General features: G+C 36.7%; 1 protein-coding gene across 1 annotated transcript in view; it reads left to right on the forward strand.

Annotated features, from left to right (window-relative positions):
- Nucleotides 1–16115, forward strand: part of LOC146405393 (uncharacterized) — a 63786-nt gene extending 47671 nt beyond the window's left edge. The window contains exons 9-10 of the transcript XR_014839202.1: nucleotides 14946–15218; nucleotides 15678–16115. The gene's annotated coding sequence lies outside the window, so the exon portion shown is untranslated. The remainder of the gene's footprint in view (nucleotides 1–14945; nucleotides 15219–15677) is intronic.

The raw sequence follows: 16115 nt of genomic DNA on the forward strand, positions 1-16115 counted from the left end.
TTCTTGCCTCCTCTGCCATGGATTAGTTTGCTGTAGGTGCATGGGTTGAATTCTGGGCTTTCTATCCTGTTCCACTGATCTATATGTCTGTCTTTGTGCCAGTACCATATGGTTTTGGTGACTGTTGCTTTGTAGTATAGTCTGAAGCCAGGGAGTCTGATTCCTCCAGCTCTGTTTTTCTTTTTCAGGATATCTTTGGCTATTATGGGTCTTTTGTGTTTCCAAACAAACTTTAAAATATTTTGTTCAAGTTCTGTGAAAAATGTTCTTGGCAATTTGACAGGGATTTCATTGAATCTGTAAATTGCCTTAAGTAGTATAGTTATTTTGATAACATTGACTCTTCCAATCTAAGAACATGGTATGTCTTTCCATCTATTTGTGTCATCTTTGATTTCTTTCATCAGTGTCTTATAGTTTTCAGAGTAAAGTTGTTTTGTCCCTTTAGGTAGGTTACTCCTTGGTATTTTATCCTTTTGGATGTGATGGTAAGTGGGATTGCTCCCCTAATTTCTCTTTCTGACCTTTCATTGTTCGTATATAGAAATGCCATCAATTTCTGTGTATTAATTTTGTATCCTGAGACTTTGCCAAATTCATGGCTAAATTCTAACAGTTTTCTGGTAGAGTCTTTAGGATTCTCTAGGTATATTATTATGTCAACTGCAAAGAGTGATAGTTTTACTTCTTCCTTTCCAATTTGGGTTCCTTTTATTTCTTTTACTTTTCTGATTGCTGAGGCTAGGACTTCCAAAGCTATTTTGAATAGTGGTGTTGATAATGGACATCCTTGTCTTGTTCCTGAGCTCAGTGGGCATTCTTTCAGCTTTTCACCATTGAGAATGATGTTAGCTGTGGGTTTGTCATATATGGACTTTATTATGTTGAGGTATGTTCCCTCTATGTCCACTTTCTGAAGGGTTTTTTTTTTTTAATCAGAAATGGGTATTGGATTTTATTAAAGGCCTTTTCTGCATCTATTGAGAAGATCATATGGTTTTTATTCTTCAGTTTGTTAATGTGGTGTATCACACTGATTGATTTGTGGATATTGAAGAACACTTGCATCCCTGGGATAAATCCCACTTGATCATGGGATTTAATGTATTGTTGGATGCGGTTTGCTAGTATTTTGTTGAGGATTTTTGCGTCTATGTTCATCAGTGACATTGGCCTGTAGTTTTCTTTTTTTGTGGTATATTTTTCTGGTTTTGGTATTGGGAGATTGTGGCCTCATAGAATGAGTTTGGGAGTATCCCTTCCTCTGCAATTTTTTGGAATAGTTTCAGAAGGATAGGTGATAGCTCTTCTCTAAATGTTTGATAGAATTTCCTGTGAAGCCATCTGGTCCTGGACTTTTGTTTATTGGAAGTTTTTTAATCACAGCTTCAATTTCAGTTCTTGTGAATGGTCCATCAATCTTTTATATTTCATCTTGGTTTAGTCTTGGAAGATTGTACTTTTCTAGGAATTTGTCCATGTCTTCTAGGTTTTCCTTTTAATTGGCATATAGATGCATATAGTAGTCTCTTATGATCCTTTGTATTTCTGTGATGTCTGTGGTTAGTTCTCCTTTTTCATTTCTAATTTTATTGATTCAAGTCTTCTCTCTTTTTTCTTGATAAGTATGGCTAAGGATTTATCAATTTTGTTGATCTTTACAAAAACCCAGGTTTTCACTTTGTTGATCTTTTCTATGGGTTTCTTCATTTCTATTTCATTGATTTCTGCTCTGATCTTTATGATTTCTTTCCTTCTACTAACTTTAGGTCTTGTCTGACATTCTCTCTCTCCAGCTGCTTTAGGTGTAAAGTTAGCCTGTTTATTTGAGCTTTTTGTTGTTTCCTGAGGTGGGCTTGTATTGCTATAAACTTTCCTCTTAAAATGGCTTTTTCTGCATCCCATAAGTTTTGGAGTGTCATATTTTTGTTTCCATTTGCTTCTAGGCATTTTTAACTTTCCTCTTTGATTTATTTAGTGATCCATTGGTTATTTAGTAGCATGTTGTTTAGTCTCCAAGTGTTTTGGTTTTTTTTTTTTTTTGCAGTTTTTTTTCTTGATTTCCAGTCATATAGTGTTGTGGTCAGAAAATATGCTTGATATGATTTCAATTTTCTTAAAATTACTTAGACTTGATTTGTATCCCAGGATGTGATCAATCTTCGAGAATGTTGCATGTGCACTTGAGAAGAAAGTGTATTCTGTTGCTTTTGGATGGAATGTCCTATAAATATCTATTAAGTCCATCTGGTCTAATGCTTCATTCAGGACCTGTGTTTCCTTGTTGATTTTCTGTCTGGATGATCTGTCCATTGCTGTAAGTGGGGTGTTAAAGTCCCTGACTATGATTGTGTCATTGTTGAATTGTCCTTTTAAGGTTATTAGCAGTTGTCTTATATATTGTGGTGAATCTATGTTGGGTGTGTAGATATTTAAAATTGTTATATATTCTTCTTGGATTAATCCTTTGATCATTAGGTAATAGCCTTCCTTTTCCCTTAAATATTCTTCATTTTAAAGTCTATTTTGTCTGATATGAGTATTGCTACTCCAGCTTTCTTATGATTACCATTTGCATGGACTATTTTATTCCATCCTCTCACTTTCAATATGTATGTGTCCCTAGAAGTGAAGTGGGTCTCTTGAAGACAGCATATTTATGGATCTTGTTTTTGTATCCATTCAGCCAGTCTATGTCTTTTGGTTGGGGCAATTAGTCCATTAAAATTTAAGGTAATTATTGATATGTATTTGCTTTTTGCCATTTTATTAGCTGTTTTGGATTTGTCTTTGTTGCTCATTTTCCTTCCCTTCTTCTCTTGTTGTCTCCTCTTGTGGTTTGATGACAATCTTTTGTGTTGTATTTGAGTAGGTTTTTCTTATTTGTTTGTTTATTAATTTTAGATTTTTGGTTTGCAGTTATTCTGAAATTTTGATCTGAGTCTATATACACCATGGGCTATTCTTTCTTGCCTGTGGTAAACAACATAATTTAATATTTCCCCCAAATCAAGTCTCAAAGCATCAAGACATTCAGACAAATTAAAATAAAGAGTGAATCTCTTTGTTTCATCATTACAGGAGGTTTCATTCTCTGATGACACTGGGGAATGGCAAATAATTATGTCCTCAATGAACTTAATTTTCAGAAGGATAAATAGTAGAGGTTGTTTATAGTCTGAATGATTTTAAGCTAGAAATATTTGAACTGTAGGGAGCTGGTCCTTCTGTGAAAAATATGTTATAAACTCTTCAGCTTTTCTTTCAGTGCTGTAATTGGGAAAATGTTCTTCTTTTTCAGGTAGGATTAGGTATCATTAAAATATATTTTGAAATATAGAGATAAAATTTTAAGAAAAGTAAAATTAAGACCCCAACAATATTCTGATTAATTAACAAATGTTTTGATTTAAATTCTGCCATTCTTCTCAGAGTGCAAATATTTATAAATAAACAATGGAATAGGATCATAATGAAAAAAGTAGACCAAAGGCCACTTGACAAACTCTCAATGTGAAGGTGAATGTCATGGATGCAAAGCCTGTTTGTCCCCAGAGCCTCTTATGTCCACTTACTAATGCTTCTCTCTGAGTTTTCCTTGCTCAATAATGGAGGAGCATGTATTCTATTTTATCAAGAAAAGTTATTACCATAAAGCACTCAGTTAAATGATCTGACATGTTTTTTTTTGTTTGCACTTCCTCATACCTCACAGTAAAAATGAGTGGAGATATTTATTTTGGCTCTTGATTGATGATTTAATAAATAGAACAATAAAAATATATCTCCAGAACCAAAAGAATGTTTACATATTGTGAAAATTATGATAATCATATGAGCTTAAAAAAGAAAACCACAGAATGATTATGATTTCATTGATTTAAATGATTTATCTTGCATTTTGTCAACCTTGTTAATAAGTCCAAAGTACTCAAGAACAGAATGAGATAATACAAAGGGACAAGAAATCAAAAGTGGTTCATTTACAAAGTGCCTTACAAAGTAATCTGTGTCCATCCCAGACACTTCAGCTATTAACAAGAGTCATACAACTGGTTATGTGATATTGAAGGAAAATGTAGATTTTTTTTCCCATGATGGTCTTCATGGTTACTTTTATCCTGCATAAACTTTGGGAGATGTACTTTATGATTTCTTATATACTACATCAGTTGTATGGGCAATGTGATTATTATTATCAATCACATGTATGAACTTTTACATGTATTAAAGAACCTTCATTCATATTAAGATTTTTTTCCTTATGTTTTACATGACGTAAATTCACAAAAAAAATCTTTAGGATTTGGGGATATATGTTAATCTTTCTAAAAATCATTGTCAGCTATTCAACCAGAGGGAATTTTAATACATTATTTTCCCTCTAATCAGCAACCCCCCCTTGAAAATTTATTACCATGAAAATATGTAAGTATACATCCACACACACATATATTATATATTGCTTATGTACTGCATGTTTATTTTTATACAAAACCTAAATTTATGTTTTGTCCTATGTCCCAAGTTTTGCCCCACAATAATTCTCTATCTTATGCAAATCCTAGCTTATCCTGAGCTGAGTCTAAAAACTTAAGTAAGATTTGGTATATGAGGGCTGCTCAATATAGCCGAGTGTGGGGAATATGTGTAGGCACCACAGGGTGAGGGACCCACTTGAAAATAACCTTGAGTTTAGAGGAGAAGATAGACAGATTCTGGTTCAATAAGGATCTGTGCATGTATTGGTTCCACTTCCTTTTACTTCATTCAGCTGTGAAAATGCCTGAGCTTCAATGACTGACACATTAGCTACTACCTTAAAATGTATATTGAAAAACAAAGGATCATAATTTCAAAGAAAAGCAATGTTTAAGGGGACCATATGTGAACAATTTATGATAATGATATTTGCAGAAAAGATAAAGACTTTTCAAATATGAAGATATTGCAGAAAAGCATTTAAAAATGACTGATTTTTATATAAAGGATCTCTATATTAATTTAGATACTGAAAACATCAACTGCCTGCATACTATGCTCTTTTCTGTTTTCTTTTTTTATGATTCTACCAGTGGCATATGGACATTCTTATGCCAGGAATTGAATATAAGCTTCAGATCCAACCTAAAATGCAGCTACGCCAATGCCCAATTCTTTAGCCCACTGCTTAGTGCCAGAATCTAATGCATATATTGGCAGCAACCTGCAGATTCTTAACCCACAGAGTCACAACAGAGACTCCTATGCTATTTCTTTATGCCACATGCAATTACAGGTTTGAGAGCACTATCAGATGACATGGTCTGAGTAGCAGCAAAATAACAGAAGACAAATGCATGTTTATTTCCGTTACTTTAGACCTCATTTGAAGCTAAGCAAAAAATGTTAAAGGGAAACTACACAGCAGTGACTGAGTTTATTCTGAGACTGACAGATTGAGCTGAGTTTCAGTCTATCCTTTCTGTGGTATTCCTAATCATCTATCTTATTTGTAATTGGCAATGTCGGTATAATTTTGTAGATGTGAAGTGACTTGAAACTTCATACCCCAATGTACTTTTTCCTCAGCCATCTCTCCTTGGTAGATCTCTGTTATACCACTAATGCCACACCTTGGATGCTGGTGCATTTCTTATCCAAGAGAAAAACCATTCCCTTTCTTGGTTGCTTTATAAATTTCCATTTTTTCATTGCCCTAGTGATAAAAATTTATTATATACTAATAGTTATGGCTTATGTCCTTCTGCAAACCCTTATTTTTAAACCTGTATTACTATTATATACTCATAGTGATGGCTACATGTTCATCTGAAAACCCTTGCTCTATAGAAGAAAAGTGTCCCAAAGTGTCTGCCTCTCACTTATTACTACTCTTAATATTTATGGCTTTGCAAATTTTCTAGCACAGACCATCCTGATGCCCCATCTCTCCTTCTGTGGACCCAATGAAATCAACCACTTTTACTGTGCTGATCCACCTCTCTTAGTCCTGGCCTGCTCAGTCCTTTCTTTTGTGAAAGAAACCACCTTGTTTGTGGTGGCTGGTTTCACCCTCACCTGTTCTCCCACAAAAGCAGGTGCATTTTTTATTACTTTTGGTTCTTCATTTCCCCTTCATTTAAATCATACAGCAATGAAGATCTTTGGGAATCTCAGGTGATTACTCAAAGTAGTATCTTTAGATGATAATAGTGGTACAATGGATTCCTTATTCATAAGTCTTTGGATGGAAATGCCAAATTTTCTATAGACTTTTAAAATTATCAAAAATTAAACCAATATGCATCCATATCATAATACTCATTTCATGCCTTTACATTTATTTTGTTGTAAACTTTCCAACACACAGTCAAAAATATAAACTAATATAAAGAACAGTGGTATAAGCATAACTAATAATTAATGTCTTCACATAATTCCATTTTGTTTCAGATATTTTAGAAAAACAGATGTTGCACACCCATTCCTGTCAGGGCACTCTGATGCTCATTTTGGTATCTTTATCCTGAGGCATACAATTTGAGGAAGACTGTAGTACAGAAGAACTGGGAGTAGAACAGGGTTCTAATATGTCCATTTGGTGGATTTTTTTCCAGATCTTCAGTATCCTAACATGTTTTATCATTTCATATATAGAAACAGAATGATTGTGGATTTGTCTAATGCATTTTGTTTTTCTTTAAACATTGAGTCTATATTATTGCATCATATCAAATAATGAACTAGTATTATTCCTTTTATCATTTATAGTTTCTATCCCTTCTATGTTGTGTAATGTCTAAAAGTCAACTCTGTAAGATAGCCATATATCTTTAGCAGTATTTTTAATTGTTTTAAGTTAGTTATGTCTCCTGTGTGATTCTACTCTTGTTTCAGTTGCTGAGTACTTTTAACCACTCTGTTTCTTATTTTATTGGGAATAGTAACACTATGGATTATTTTCTAACAGCTTTTTATGTGCTTTTTTTTTTACAAATTTTTCCATGCCTTTGTACATCTTTATGTACTATAAATTAAATTATATTTTCTAAGTCTATTTTGTTTAACTTGTTTATTACACATTTGGCTTTCTATTTCTAATAAATCCCCTTAAATTTTAATACACATACCTGACTTAACTAAGTCTCCACTAATCAGTAAGTCTATTTTGCTATGAAATAAAAGTAACTTAGAATAGTTTATTTCTGGTTATACTTTGTTTCTAACATACGGCGTCATTTTCAGGTGTAAAATAAAACATCAATAATGAATTATTATTTAATAATTAACTTTACATGTTAATATCTATTGTATATGATTACAATTAAATTTAATGTTTATTCAGCATCAAAGTCCATTTAATTTTAGTGATTTATAAATGACTCTCTCACTGTTCTCTTTGCACCCAATATTTATTCATGGTTTAGTTTTCTTCTGTGTGACATAAACCTTTAATGAGTTCATCAATGAGAGTTTCTTTTTTTACTTCTCTGAGAATTTCTTAATTTTCATTCCCAAATAATAATTTGGGTATGAATGTAAACAGACAGATATTGTTTTCAGTACTTGAAAATATTTCATTTTTCTGGCTTCTTTTATTTTGGTTACACTAACAGATTATGTTATTTCCCTGGAGGTAAAATATTGCCTTTTAAAAAAATTTTCTAATTGTGAGTTTCGGTTTTTGTGTTTGTTGGGATTTATATTTATCCTTTTGATTTTCAGTGCTTTCTTGGCTGATCTCTCAAAGTCATGTCCTCCTAGTGTATGTTCTCACATCATAAAACTTTATAGAACTTTCCACAACTATAATTTTAACATTACATGAATGATCGATTCCTGGTTATATTATCCTCAAGATTGTCAGCTTCCTAAGACCAGGGTCATGTCTGGTTTTGCTCACTAATTTGTCAGAATTTATCTAAAAACCTAGAAAATAGATCAATGAATATCTGCTGATTAAAAAAAAATGATCAACATGCTCTTTGTATTATATTTCTTTGGATAGGGTAATCTCTACTTGCTTCCATTTTCTAACATGGTTTTCACTAATTCTTGATAATTTAAAACCTGACTGTACAACTTCCATGCCTCATCATTCTCACCATGAAGAGAAACACTTTAAGGACACAAATCATCCTTTGGCTTCTCTTAAACTCTCCTGCATCTACAGTATGGTGGAAAACAGGTTTTCCCTGAATATTTGTTAAATATATGGAAAATTAATGAATTGCTGATTCAATGAATGTCACTGTAGCCAGAGAGTGCATAGTGTTATGTGGGCTTGTCATATTTATTTCCTAAACAGTATGATATCAAAGATTATTGACTGGCCTATTTGAATCTTAGCTTCACAATTTACTATCTCCCCACTGGTAACCAGTAGTTTTTTCTCTGTATTTGTGAATTAGCTTCTTTGTTTCATTCATTGGTTTGTTGTATCCTTTAGTTTCCATATATAATTGTTATACTACATTATTTTTCTCTGTATGACTTATTTCACTTATCATAATGCCCTCCAAGTCCATCCATACTGCTGCAAATTGCAAAATGTTTGTTCCTTGTATGACTGAGTAGTATTCCATTGCACATATATAGCACATCTTCTTTATCCATTCATCTGTGAATGGAAACTTAAGCTGCATCCATATTTGAGCAATTATAAATAATGCTGCTAGGAAATTTAGGTACATGTTATCTCTTCCAATTATTGTTTTTGTGTTTTTTTTTCAGTTATCTACCCAGGAGTAGAACTGCTGCTTCATGTGGTAGTTCTGATATTTATCCCTCCTACAACGCCTATCTTAAAAAAGCCTTATTGCTTATTCTCCTCCTTCTTCAGTTTGTTACTAAATAAAAATCACCTTTTCATGAGTTTTTTGATGTTACTATTAAAATATGAACTTCCTGACCCTCAAATTCCTTTTTTTTAAAACATTTTTCTTCCTAACAGTGCCATGTACAACCCTACTGACTTATTTGCAGTACAATCTCTGTCCACTAGACTCCGGATGCCACAAGGTCAGGGGTATTGAACATTTTGTTCATTGCACAGCTACAGTACCTAATCACACAATATGTTAAGCACTAATCAATACTTATTTTATGATTATCTAGTTTGATGTCTACAATTACTTGAGAAGTACATGAGAATTACATGTATTATATTCCCATTTACAAATGGAGAAATGAAGTGAATTTTGGTTAATGATCATTGTATGTTTTCAAATGACCACTATTAATATAGTCAGCAAATTATACTTAAGTTCTTAATGTTTTTGATAAGGAGATATGGTGCAAGACTTCATCACTTTTTTCCTAAAACTTGTAATAAAATAATTTAGAAATGAAATGAGAATCATGCAAGTTAAAATTTTTTTGTCTTTTTGTCCTCTTTAGGGCTGTACCCACAGCATATGGAGGTTTCCAGGCTAGGGGTCTAATCAGAGCTACAGCTGCCATCTTACACTTGAGCCACAGCAATGCCAGATCTGAGCTGCATCTGTGACCTACACCATAGCTCATGGCAGTGCCAGATCCTTAACCCACTGCATAAGGCCAGGGATGGAACACACAACCTCATAGCTCCTAGTCTGATTAGTTTCTGCTGTGCCATGATGGAAAAGTGAGAGGAAAGGGCAAAAACTAAAAGCATCTAGAAAGAAAGAGGAGATTCAGCCCTAGGTAAGTGTGGAGAGCTAAAAGTCATGAGGACCCTTAATATTTCCTGATAGGTATGAGTTGTTAGTAATAACCTAAATCTTATGCCAAACTTATTATTTTCTTTATGGAAATATTATATCATAACACATTATAAAGTATTAACTTTTTTTTCTTTCTAGGGCCACACCTGTGGCATATGGAAATTCCCAGGCTATGGGTCAAATCAGAGCTGCAGCTACAGGCCTACTCCAAAGTAATCTGAGCTGCATCTGCAACCTACACAGCAGCTTGTGACAATGCCAGACCCTTAACCCACTGAGCAAGGCCAGAGATCAAACTCACATCCTCATAGACACTTTGTAGAGTACTTAACCTGCTGAGCCACAACAGAACTTCCATATGATGTATGAACTTTTTAAATCCTCCAAATTAGCTAACACTCAACATGTAAGCTACTCTAACTCATAGCTATATTGTGAAATGAACCTATACCTAAAGTTAGAGATGGTTTCAAAATTTGTCTGACCTCCTCAGCACAAGTCCCCAGTTGTGTTTGGCAGAAATAGTAGGGTCCACCTACTATTTGATCTTAATGAGTCATTTCTTATAGTCACTAATTCCATTTTATGTTCAAAAGAGGAAATAATAAGAAATAAAACAATATTTCTTGTGAATTTCTGATTTTCAGACCTGTCAGACTTAACCTATGAAAGGTTAATCTTAGTCTCCCTGAAGGTCAGCAGAATCAGAGGACTTGTACCTGAACAGCTAACTTCTGGGGGTTTCATCTTTGATGACTTTATAAAGAAGTCACCTAAGGGACATCATTAGAACTCCTTCTGAAGGTGTTTACAAAAGTTGCAACTTAATAAATAGGATCATATTTTATGGGTTAATCATTATCTGCATATTGCGTCTTTTAGTAAAAGATGCAAAAACTATGCAAAAACGCATAGTATCAATTTTGATATTGGGAGTAATTCTGGGGCTACCTCTGGAAACACTCCAAGACATATAATTTAGCTATTTAATGGGTAATTAGGTTTTTGGAAGTTTTCAAAATTCATAAATTTTATATTCATTATAAATACAGACCTATGGGCATATGTACATAATATGCATTTTATATTTAAAATATATTATAACATTACTATTGTCATGTATCTGGGCAAAAAGAATGGGTCTTCTAATAGGTCGATAGTGTGAGTATAGAGGATGAGACAAAAAGTGGTCAGAACAATTACTTGCTTTTCTTGAGACAAATGATTCCAGGTCATAACTTCCCTCAAATTGAAATTTTTATTTAAGAAATGAATGGATAAATATTTTTAAGCTTTTAAGAAAAAAGAGCTCCCAATAATTTGAAGTATCATTGAAAACCTCCTTGAAGTTCCTTTCAATTGAGGGAATACCTTTCTTCTTTTCCTCTTTGCTCTCTTCTTTTTCTCTTTCTTCCTCATGTAGGAAAATTGGACTCTTAAGGTATTTAAAAAGTCAAGGGGGTGATATTTGGTTATGGGAAGGAGTGGGAATGAGAGGAGGGAATCAAGGATGACAGAGATTTCTGGAATGCATACAGACATGAAAGGGAGTGCCAACTATGATAAAAAGAATTGAGGCAGAGGTTTTTCAAAGACTTTAGAGGGAATGATATTGAAGAACACTTCAGATTTCTCTCTATATTTCAGACACTTCAGATTTTTCCCTATACTCATCTTAGTAGGGAAATTGGAGATTGTTGAGATTATAAAAAAGATCATTGAAGCTGCCTGGCTGTCAAAATGAAACATCCTCTTCTTCTGTATGAGCATTCCTTGACTTATTGTGATTTTACACTTACACGAAGTTTGCCTTCTGCAGAGTTCATCAGTTCAATAGTCTCAAACACTTCTCAACACACACCTCAGCAGGAATTTTCCTTGTAAGTCTGCAGACACTCCAGCCCCTTCATTATGAAACTGGGAGAAAACAAAAAATAAATTGAGTTACTTTTTCCTTCCTCTCACCTCTGCTGTGCTCCTGGTTTTTTCCATTTGCCAAACTCAGATGGAAAGTAGACCCAAAGTGCCAGAGGCCAGCTCCAGTGGACAGGGAGTGTACACTTTTCCTGAAGGAGAGGGACGAGCATTGGTGCAGCCTCTTTGTCCCTTCTTTCAGGGTGCTGGACTGCTAAAATTTTATTGATATAAGTGGTTGATTAAATGGACAGTTTCTAACTACAGATTGCATCATAGTGTTAAAAGTACATCAGTTAACTTTTACATGGTACAGCAGCTATACATTGTGTTCTAAGATCTTTATTTTAACTAAATTTAGTGAGTACAATTTAAGGGCCATTAGGTACAATACATCATGTGGAAAGGAGGAAACTCAGTACAAATCATCCCATAGCCAGCCAGTCTCCACAAGTTGAAGAGGTCACAGACAACAAGAATTTGGCATTCACAAATCTTGTTTTTAGACTGGTGCTTATCTTTAAAGCATTACAGCAGGGAGACAGTGTAAGAAAATATAAACTAACTTAACTAGCTATCGCTTAAAAGCTTCTATAACTCATAGCTAGCTTCTATAACTCATAGCTTCTATAACTCATAGCTATCGCTTAAAATCTTCTATAACTCATAGCTGAATAATATATATTTAACTTCTATGAACCTCATTAAAATCCTAACTCTAAAGTTTACTGTATAACTAGTTAGTAGATAAACACTGTTTTAATTAAGTTGGATTTTAATAGGGGAAAGTCCTTCAGGATGTAATTCTTATTATGTTATTGTTGTAATTTTGTTAAATCACAAATCACCACAGGAAAATAAGAATAATAAGCTAATGACCAGGAAAGACTGAGGAAACCTGAAGAACAAATAAAACAACAGGAAAGACTAGGTCACCCGAGAAACAATCCATGTTCTCTGGTGCAAACATGGAAATTGTTTTCCCAGGAAAGCTCCAATTCTTCCCCGTCAACATCAAAATGAGAGCTGTGTAACCTGAGGCCTGCCCTTGGCTTGTACCATACAGGCAAGCTTTCATCCTGACCAGAAGCCCACCATTGGCTTGTACCATTCAGGTGAGCTCCCTTCCTTGGTTAGGAACCTGCCTTCAGGTTTTTCTGCCATCAGGCAAGGTCCTTTTTTTGAGTTCCTGCATCTTACTGGTTCCCTGCACCAAAGGAGCTCCATTTATGGAATCTATGGATTAAACTTAAGGTGAAAAAGGTAGAGAAGAAAAGACAGCAGGTCTGGGTCGGGTAGGCCGACAAAACTCATCAGTGAAAACTCACATCACCTGTATATTCACAAGGTTCCCTTTGCTATGAGGTATTATCCTATTAAAAAATAAAGAACAAGATTTAGGACCAGGAAATAACTAATCCAAAGTCAAAAAAGTTTATTGATCATCCAAGGTTTTACAGACACCAAAACTTATTCCATATACCATGCAATATTATATCTTGCATATTCTAAACAAAGGAACTTAATATTCCCCATGTTGTCTCAAAATATCAAGATATTTAGGCATAAGTTAAAATAAATAATAAATCCCATTGCTTCATCATTTCAGGAGATTTCATTCCCTGATGATACTGGAAAGCAGCAAGAACTTATGTCCTCAATGAGCTTAAGGTTTTAAAAACAATAATGCTTATGTGGTTTACACAGTTTGACTTTTTGCTAGACATAATTGAACCATAGTGAGCTGGTCCCTCTGTGACAAATGTGTTACACTCCTTAGGTTCATTATATCTGAACTCATTGGGAATTCACTCTTCTTTCACAGATAGGATTAGGTTGGGTTTTTTTTTTGTTTGTTTTTCCACAGAGCCTCACATTTATTGATCTCTGCCTGTCTTGTCCATTTTCCCATCTGTCTGTCAGCCCACATATATATCTGTATAACTCTATGGAAAGTGAAAGGAGAACTCTCATGTAAAAATCCAAAATACAATTCTAAGAACACCCATGCACTGGTCAGTCAAGTGCAGCTAGGGCCAGGCTAAGAAAGCAGGTGGGATGTTGTATCTTTGTTGTCATTTGCTTATAGGTATTTTTTAATTTCCTCTTTGATTTCTTCAGTAAATGCTCTCACATGTGGAATCTGAAAAAGAGCACCCAATGAACTTCTTTGCAGAACAGATACTAACTCATAGACTTGAAAAACTTATGGTTTCCAAATGAGACAGGTTGGGGGGTGGGGGCTTGTGCTGAGGGTTTGGGATGGAAATGCTATAAAAGTGGGTTGTGATGATCATTGTACAACTATAAATGTAATAAATTCATTGAGTAGTATATAAAAAAAGAAAGGTGGTGAGGTGGAGCCTGAGCTAGACACATACTGGACCTCCCCCCCCCCCCCCCATGACTGGAGACTCCTCCAAGAGCAGTCAGGGCAGGCATGGGCCAAAGCTGTGCATCAACAAGGGAACATGGACTTCAGGTTCTTTCTCTGTGTTTCTTGTCATCTCTGAGTCTCAGGTTTTGCTTCCGTAAAAGGCCACCTTCATGCAGGATTGAGGAAGGAGCAATAGGCTCCATGTGCAAGGCTTGCCTTGTGTAGGAAGTGGTCTTCTCAGTGGCCACACACAAGCCATCAGCTTCAAGGGCACTGGGAAACTCCAGGCTCTGTGGTGCCTCTTGAAGCCGGGGCTGGGGCACTCCTCCAGCATTTTGCGGCAACTGTAGTCTCCTGCCAAGTCCTAGGACCAGTTCAGCAGCTGGTGGGGCCCTGCCTGGCTCCTGGCAGGGGGAGGGGGGTCCTAACTGTCCTGGGGGCTGTAAACCATCTTGGTCAGCTTGGAGTGGCCAGAGGTGCCCAGGAGTTTTACAGGTGGCTGGTGACCTGACTGTGGGGACTGTGCTCTGCCTGGAAACTAGCCCTGCTCAAGTGATCCCTGAGCACTGGCACTCACTTGGGCCATCTGGGCTGGACCCTGGCCTTGGTGATGTCCAGTTCCTGGGTGAAAGATGCCCTCCCTCTAGCCAGGCATGTCTGATTCCCAGTGGGCATGGTGGCAGCACCCCTAGGCCACGCTCATGATGACCATGTCCCCTCCTACAGGAATGGGGGCTCAGGGTCATCCTGAAGGTCCTCTCTGAGGGACAGCCCTTGCCTATTGAGCTGTGGCTCCACACTGGGTACATATAAATGGACAGGGGTTTGGAAAGGTGGGCAAACCAGCACAACCCTCTGGAACAGTGACCTGCTGGCCAGCCCCAGTTCCAAGGGATGGCATGCCCCACCCCCTGTCATGTAGCCTTGAGAGTCAGCCACCATACCTTCACCTTACCCTTGTTCCCTAGGCCACAGGCAGATGTTTTCTCTTGGAAGAACATTAAGAAAAGTTCCAGCACAAAGGGGAAGGCCTGAGAGCACAGATATCAAACCTGTCTGGGGCCTCTGACAGATGGACTCCAGGCCATGAATCTGCAATGGTCTCCACATGGACTTTGTGACAGAGGCCCATGCCTCTGGGGGCACCCTGCTGGCCCAAGGCAGGGGATGGTCTCCTTTCTCAGGGCCAGCCCCCACTGTTGTCCTGCACCAACATCCTGTTTGCCCTGTGTACAGACCAGGTAAGATCAAATGCTCTTGCTCCATAGCTTCTTGTCCCCGGGAAGACCATGTCCAGAGGGTGCAGCCATGGGATGGACCATCTCCACTTTCCCACTCCAGGCTTTACCCAGAACACAGGCAGTGAGGCCTCAGGAGCAAGCTTGCACTGGCTGCACTTCACCTGGCCTGAAGCAGATTAAGAAGCAGGATGTCTCCACAATAGGGTTATCCCAAAGGATCACTGGTACCCTGCACCCAAATGGGAGTCAAGGGGAAGGGAGAAGAGGAGGAAGTGGGGGAAATACAGGAAAATGGGGTCATTTCTCTTGGTCAGCAAAGTTCAAGGCCTAGAACAAGGGGATGGTTCCCACCATTAAAGTAACAGGCAAGGGGATGGAGAATGCTACACAGAAATGCTGCTGGGACAACACAAACTGTCCCCAAGAGAATGCATCATGGTTTCTAATCTCTTTAAACAGACAACTGGAATGAGAGAACATGGCATCCAGCTCTGGGCTCCTTTCAGCCAGGATTATTCTTCCTTCCTAATGAAGAAGGGCTCAGGAGTATGATGAGAAAAACTCAGTAGGGTCTGAGAAATCCAGCATTTGGGCCCTTAGGATAATAAGCATGTTTGGAGGTTCCCAGAGGCTACATATGAATATCTCTCATGGAGGATATTGTGTTCTGTTTTTGTCAAGGAAGTTTATTACCATAAAGTATTCAGCCCTGAGCTATGGCTTCCACCTACCCCAACTCAATGTCACAGCCCGGACATGAATAGTAGATGCCCATCTCCAAGTCCAACCTCTGCAAACAAGAGTTGTCCAGCCTGCAGTGTCAGACCATGTAAAAACAGCCTGCCTTCTGCCAGGCAACTGGACACAGGAGTGAATAAAGCCTCACAGAGTAAGAAA

The sequence above is a fragment of the Sus scrofa genome, chromosome 2 (assembly GCF_054392235.1).
Source record: "Sus scrofa isolate SSC_HxYL_T2T_F1_AM1 chromosome 2, Sscrofa_HxYL_maternal_Yorkshire_Landrace_v2.0, whole genome shotgun sequence".
Classification (NCBI taxonomy): Eukaryota; Metazoa; Chordata; class Mammalia; order Artiodactyla; family Suidae; genus Sus; species Sus scrofa.